Source organism: Abrus precatorius, unplaced genomic scaffold, assembly GCF_003935025.1.
Source record: "Abrus precatorius isolate BTA unplaced genomic scaffold, Abrus_2018 Scaffold8, whole genome shotgun sequence".
Classification (NCBI taxonomy): Eukaryota; Viridiplantae; Streptophyta; class Magnoliopsida; order Fabales; family Fabaceae; genus Abrus; species Abrus precatorius.
Genome location: NW_020874428.1, coordinates 14,406,235 through 14,414,266, shown reverse-complemented (window position 1 = coordinate 14,414,266; position 8,032 = coordinate 14,406,235). Strand labels below are relative to the sequence as shown.

The 8,032-nt window shown below is 35.9% G+C and overlaps 1 non-coding gene across 1 annotated transcript; it reads left to right on the top strand.

Moving 5' to 3' along the window:
• The first annotated feature begins 7,525 nt into the window (after positions 1-7,525).
• On the top strand, positions 7,526-7,632 carry LOC113848583. Its single transcript, XR_003501848.1, has one exon. It is a non-coding gene; the product is annotated as a small nucleolar RNA R71 (small nucleolar RNA).
• The last annotated feature ends 400 nt before the right edge of the window (positions 7,633-8,032 follow it).

Here is an 8,032-nt window from a genome sequence, read left to right as displayed (position 1 = left end):
AATTCAAAACCAAGTTGGTGGCTTGACACTTCTGCAAAACAATGGACAAATTAGCTAAACAATCATCAAATGAATTACTAAAAACAGAGAAATCATCTATAAACACTTCAATAATTTTCTCTACTAAATCAGAAAAAATGGATAGCATACACTTTTGAAAGGTAGCAGGAGCGTTGCACAATCCGAATGACATTCTTCTATGCAAAAACTCCAAATTGACATATAAATGCAATCTTCTCTTGATCCATAGGGTCCACCGCTATTTGATTTAGCTGGAATATCCATCAAGAAAACAATAAAATGCATGTCCAGCTATCCTTTCCAACATTTGATAAGCAAATGGCAATAGAAAGTGATCCTTTCTAGTTGCATCATTTAATTTTCTATAATCAATACATATGCGCTAGCCCATGACAGTTCTAATAGGAATTAATTCATTCTTTTCATTAGGCACAACAGTCATCCCTCCTTTCTTTAGGACAACTTGGATTGGACTAACCCATTAGCTATTCGAAATTGAGTAAATAATCCCCACATTCAGCAGCTTCATTACTTCATTTCTTACTACTTCTTTCATGGCTGAATTTAGTCTTCTTTATGGCTGTACTACTGGTTTAAAATGTTCCTCAAACAAAATTCTATGCTTGCAAAAAGCTAGATTTATCCCTTTTAAATCTGAAATATGCCAACCAATTGCTGACTTATGGGCTCTTAGAATTCTTAGCAATATTTCTTCTTCTTCTCCCTTGAGATCATTACTAATAATCACCGGATTTTCATGTTTTTGGTCTAAGAAAGAGTATCTCAAGTGAGAAGGCAACTGTTTCAGCTCCAATTTCTCAGTCTTCTCTTCCTTTCTTTCATTTTTTAGTTCTTCCCTTACTAATTTTTTGAAAAAGGAACAATTGGCAAGGTGTCTAGCTGTTGCACATATTCTCTCATGTGTTCTTCTTTTTTTACAACAGTAGAATTATTCCCTGCAACTATTGTTTCCTTTAACAATGAAATATCATTAGCATTATCAATAAAATAAGGGAAAGTAATAGAGTCTAGAATATCAACCCTAATGCAATTAACATCATCACTAGGATGTTTGAGTGCCTCAAATGCATTGAAAATAACCTTCTCATCCTGCACTTTCAACATAAGCTCTCCTTTTTTAACATCAATTAAAGCTCTCCTAGTGACTAAGAATAGTCTGCCCAAAATTAAAGGTGTAACACCTTAAATTTAATTTCAATAAATAAGAAATTTCGCAAATTTTAGAAATAATAAAATTTCTATTTTTAATTCAAGTTTCATCAACCATTTCAAATAGAGAAAGAGGTTACAAATCATATCAAACGGTTGCTACAGGACTTATTCAAATACAACAGTTTTCCAAAATAGTATCCTAAGTCCTATAGCAGTTCCATCCACCCCTTCACTGAGTCCAGTGCTAATCGTCTTGATTATCTGAAAAATGAATGTAAGGGTGAGTACTCTACAGTACCAAACCAAAATCAAGCATAAAGTCTCACCTCTAACTCATTTCCAATACATTTATACAGATGTAAGTACAAGTAGCATTATCACACAGTTCATGTCAATTTAACACCGATGTACTCACGACATCGATAACATTTCACATCCACAAGCACAATATACAAACTCGTGCATACGCACAACTACACTCACTATAGCATTGTGATAACAGATTTACACCATGAATGGTCGCCGGTTACCCCCGCCTCACGGATACCACGTGGGCAGTCATGGGTCGCTCAACAACAATAGTGGTCCGAGGTCTAGTCAGGAAGAGAGTGTGCGGGCTGTTGTGCACCTGTTCCACAGTCAGTGTCACCACTACTCCCTCTTCCCTAAGGTATTTCTACCATCCTTATCTTCCACACCCCCAGTGTATCGCTGAACCATTCACAACACATTACAACGGCACTACACACCCCATTCATATGCATTTCATTCACGCACACAATATTAATGCTAGCACACGATACATAGCCTATATTCAATTCACAGTACTCGGTGTTGTTTACAATTCTGAACACTAGCAAGTGCACTAGGAATTGCAGCAAGTAATGAGTAATTTTTAAGATCAGAATATCATCTACACAGGGAATTAGGAAATCAATTATCACTTCACAGAACTATAACCATTTGAGCCTACGAATTTGGAAGATTTATAACATTCAGAAGTCAAGAACAAGCACAAATAAAAAGTAAGAAACTTGCAGTAAAAGTAGAGTATGAAAGTTGTGATGAAATTAGGAATGAAGAATAGTTAGGAATTTATTTCACAAGAATGTCAATATCAATTCAATCATGCCTCTGAATATTCAAGTAATTGGTTAATTGCCAATTAGTTTCTCTTATTAATAGTCAAAGTTTAATTCCTTAAATCATTGACCCTAACAAGAAACTACACCCTCCTAATCCCTTAGGTGAAGTTCAATTTCAAGTTGCATTAAGACTTAGAACTGTAGGATTATAGTATTAGGTCTCCTTATCCCTAAGAAATCCCCAATTCTGATTGCTAACTCAGATCAGAGAAGCAAATCCAACTTCCATTGGTAAATGTTCCTCTTTGATTAACCATACAAATTTCCATTCACAAAGTGCAATAACAGCAGAATTAACAATTCAATTAATCCAAAAACTCAAATTTCAGAAGCAAATATCGAATCAATACATCAATTCAAGTTTCATAAACTTCTAACTATGGAGAATTAAGCAAACATTGTAACAGAGAAAGAGAAAGAAGGAGAAGAAGAGAAGAATTGTAGAGAAGCCATCTCTACGAGCTCCAATCCAATGCCTCTTATTTGAGCTTCAAAATTTGACCCCAATCCTCTCTCTCAACAAGAATCTAACAGAAAAAACAAAAAATTTACAGAAAGCCCCGAGTTCTAAGCTTAAAACATGTATTTATAGAAATCCCGATTCTGTGCGTTATCACTCTTGTTGATAAGAGTGGCCACGCAGAAGCTCATATGGTTTCTGAAAACTAGAACTATCACTTTCGCTGCTAAGAGTTGCAACGCAAGAGGTCGAGTAGTTGCGCGTGATCACTTTCGAGAGCAAGAGTGACCACACACAACTTGCCTTGATTAACTCCTCTCTGGAACATACACTTTCGCTAGTAAGAGTGTTAACACAAAGCTTACTGAAATTTTGCCTTCTCTGGAACACTCACTTTCGCCAACAAGAGTGTTAACGCATAGCTTGTTCTTCTGAGTAACTCTCTGGAACACTCACTTTCGCTGGTAAGAGAGACCATGCCCAGACTCTTTTCTTCTTTTAAGCTCTGGAACGATCACTTTCACTGGGAAAAGTGTTAATGCCCAGTATGTATTCCTCTTTGATGTCTGGAGTGATGATGATGGGTTTTTTTTCCTTGAGTTGTTTAAAAGATTTGTCGTAAATCCTCATCAAAATTTAATCAAATTAATGTAGTACTAAGGTTACCCTAGATTTTCTCCCGTGAACATTGGCTATTAATCTTCATTAAACATATTGAAGGCACTAATTGAACAAGCAATTAAAATAGGGGGTTTCGTGGTTTCAAATCAAAATAAAGAGCAATGAGCAAACAAGTTTAATTAATTCAACAATAGAAAGCAGCAATCCTTAGTTCATCCACAAAGATTCTATCCTCATTCCACTCAAGATTTAACATTCATCCTCTCTCCCATGAATTAGGTTAATTTAACAAGCGAAAATCAACCTTATGGTCCTAACGAAATTACGCAATTTGCTAGGCTCTAATCCCTCATCCCAAAGCTACGCAACCTTAGAATTAAACATAGGATTAAGCAATCTCTAGTTTAGAATCTCCTTAAAATGAATTAGGGTTAATTAAGCAATATCCCCCTCATTCACCATTAATTCAATTCAAGAGACAAGGAAGAAGTAATTCATGAGAAGAAAGAAATTATATTATCATTAAAATCAAGGAACTCAAGAATCCGTGTGAACTTACTAAGGATTACACAAAATTTAGCCCTCCATGGAAATGGGGGTCAAAAACGCAGATGGGAAATGCAGAAAACTCATTAACATTAATGTAAAAGCAAGAGAAATGAGAAACCAAACCCTAGGTTGGACCCTTGGCTGTCACCCAAGGTTGCCCTAAACTCTGGAAAATGTCCTAAATTTAGTAAAAAAGAGAAAAGGTTCAAAAAGTGTAAGAACTCCCTACCCTAATTTGGTAAAAATCTATTTATACTAAAGCTGGCGCCCTCCAAAGTAATTACTTTCATTCTTTCATAGTAAACATGCGCAGCATCAGTTGGGTGTTGCCTCTCTGGAGTGATTACTATGAACTTTCATAGTAACCACATGTAGCACTGAGACATTTTGCACTCTCTGGAGTTGTCACTATGAACTTTGATAGTAACTGCGCGCAGCACCTTCAATTCTGCATGCTCTGGAGTGATTACTATAAACTTTCATAGTAACCACACGCAGGTTTAGTTAATTCTAGGCTGTTGTAGTTGTCACTTTAAGCTTTGAAAGTGATCACTTTGGTCCCTTTGCTGGAAGTGGCTTGCTGTAGTTGTCACTATCAATCTTGAAAGTAGTTACTTTAACCTGAAATTCCTCAAAATCCAATAATTCTTCAAAATAAGCTTGGGGATTCCTGCCACATTATTCAAATGATCAAAACATGTAAAATAAACTATCTAAATCAATGTAAATTAACCAAAAACTAAGAAACCTATATTATTTAGCCTAATTGAAATATTCATCTTATTTACACTATCTAAGTCTATTCTTTTCTATAAAAAGTAATAACTGATGTATAAAAATTTAGTAAAATGTGGATTCATCAAGTGATCACTTTCACTGACAATAGTGATCACGCCTAGCTTGCATTCTATTGTTTTGTGTTTTGGAGTCCAGAATTGCTATTCCTCCTCTTCCTTTCCATTGATCTTCCATTTCCATGACTTTTGCTCAGATTATTCCTACAAAAACAAGATTAATTTCTTAAGATCTAAACAAAAATTCAACAAATGCTAAAATAGCTACATATTAAAAGAAAACTTTCAATCATTCTATTTTTCTGAATTTTTCTGCTTTTCTTATATATTTTCCTTATTAAATGGGTTAGAAATACACTAAAATATTAGTAAAAATATGGATTCATCACTCGGCACATAGCCCACATTTTATCCACAATATACGGCACGTAGTCTTCATTTATTCACAATAACATTAATTTACCAATCAATGGCATTCTATCACACACAATCACCCATGGGGCCTAACTATTTCATCACACATCACATTGCACACCAACTTCCATCAAACACACAATTCCTACTCTCTATTTCAGCCACATTGCATTAAATAACAAAACACACAAGAATTACAACACATTTGAGATAGGTAGAGTGCCCTTTACCTTGGATTGAAGACTCACACGCTAAATCCACTAAGAAGTGCTCCCCCTCACGGATTTCAACCTAAACACATGGAGAAACTCCATAAGAACCCAGGAAAACCACAAAAACAGATAATGGGGGTTGAAAAATGGAAACCCTAATCATTAAAACTCACCTCCAAGCATTCCCCACACAGATTTAACCTTCAATCAAGAATCAGTAGAAAAGGGTTTGGGAATAAGAGGATCGAAGGGAATTCGAAGAGAGAGGGAGAAATAACCCTCCCTGAACCCTAACCCCCTTTAAATCTCTTTTGGTCGCGACACTCTCGCTACAGCAAGATATTCTCGCTGCAGCAAAAATCTCAGACGAAACTGCACTCTGATTTCTGCAAAATCTCGCTACAGCGATACCCTCTCGCTACAGCAAGAGTGCACACAGAAATGAACCCCAAACTGTCGCTCTGTCGCTACAGTGAGAAGGCGACAGTTTTAGTCCTTCCTCCCAAGGCCCTCTTGCTGCAGCGAGGGCAGCCTAGAATTACACCCTGTACTTAGGTACTTAGCCTATTTCCAGCCTATCCAGTCATGCATACACATATATAAATAACAATAATTAATATTACAAAATTAGGAGCGTTACAAAAGGAATGTCAGCATCTTCTTCCATGTCCAAAATTACAAAATTTGCAGAGAAAATAAATTGGTCAATCTTAACTAGCAAATCCTTTACAATAGCATAAGGATATGTGTAAGATTTGTCTGCAAATTGTAAAGTTATGCTAGTAGGCTTGACTTCCTCTATTCCAAGTCTCTTCATGATAGCAAGAGGCATGAGATTAATGTTGGACCCAAGATCACATAGAGCTTTCCTTACGGTACAATTTCCAATGGAACTTGGAATGCTAAAAGAACCTAGATCCTTTAATTTTTAAGGGAGCTTTCTTTGTAAAATAGCACTGCATTCTTCAGTCAAAGGGACTATTTTATCATTCTTAAGCTTTCTTTTCTTAGATAACAACTCCTTCATGAATTTAGCATAGGAAGGCATTTGCTCAAGTGCTTCAACAAAAGGAATATTTATTTGAAGTTTCTTGAAGACATCTAGAAACCTCTCAAATCACTTTTCTTGTTTTGGATTAGGCATTCTTTGAGGGTAAGGAAGTCTCTTGTATTTTTCCTCATCAATAGGCTGATTTGCTTCCTTAAGTATTTTCTCTTTTCAGCAAGGTAAATTTTTCTTCATCCAAGTCAAATTTTAACTTCTCCTCTGTAATAGAATTATTTCTTTCTTTTCAGCAGATTTGGAACTCCCCACAACAACTCCACTCCTAGGCATTACAGCTTGACATTGTTCTTTTGGATTAACAACTGTATTGCTAGAAAATCTCCCATCTTCTTTGTTGGACAATTGCTCAGCCAGTTGTCCAATTTGAGTTTCAACCTTTTTCATGGAAGATTCTTGATTCTTGAAGCTTGTTTGGGTTACTTTCATAAATTGCAGCATGGTTTCCTCCATCTCATTCAACCTTTCAAATCATAGGCTTAGAGAATTTTTTATTTCTTTGAGGTTAAATGACTGGATTCCCTTGAAAATAGGATTGTTGTGCTGCTAGACTTGTACAAGAAAAAGGTAGAGCATAATTTTGAGAATTCAAATTATAATATTACTGATTTCTACTATTAGAGTACTGAAAACCAGGTGAGAATGAAGGTTGTAGTCTATAAAAATTTCTCATATAATTAATTTGCTCTTGAAGTTCATTTGTAGATGCATCACATGCACCATTAACATGATTTCCTCCACAAAAATCACAACTAAGTTGTATGTTCTGAATTGGAGCAGCCTATAAATTGCTTATTCGTTGAGTTAATGCAACAATTTGCTCCGAAAACACTTGGTTTTACAGCTGGTTTTGCACAAGGAAAGTCTCAAGAATTTTAGCTTCATACCCTCCACTCCTTGTAGAGTGTCTAGAATTAGAATTTTGATACATAGATGAAGCCATCATCTGTATAATTTGTTGAGCTTCCTCTAATGATTTGGTATTCAATGATCCTTCTGCAGTTGCATCACTCGTAGTTCTAGTGGTTGGACTCATTCCATTATAGAAAGTTTCCAGCTGCATCCATTCCGGTATGCAATGGTGTGGACACTTCCTCAATAGCTCTTTATATCTCTCCCACGCTTCATATAAAGATTCTCCTTCTTGCTGCACAAATGATATAATCTCTCCTCTTAATTTGGCAGCTTTAGACGGTGGGAAATACTTGATAAGGAATTTATTGACAAGGTCTGCCCAAGTGGTTATGCTTCCGTGCGGTTGAGATTGCAGCCAGCACTTTGCTTTATCTCTTAAGGAAAATGAAAATAGTCTCAATCTAATTACATCCTTGCTTACTCCATTCATCCTTATTGTGTCACAAAGCTGTAGAAAGTTAGAGATACATAAGTTAGGGTCATCCAAAATTTGAACCGAAAAATTTATTTTGCTCAACTAAATGAAGTAAAGTTGGTTTTATTTCAAAATGGTTGGCTTGTATGGTAGGTCTGACTATAGAGGAATTGTATCCATGCACAATAGGTACTGCGTAATCCCCTACAGATCTAATCATGTTTTGTTCAGCCATTATCTTCTCTTGAGG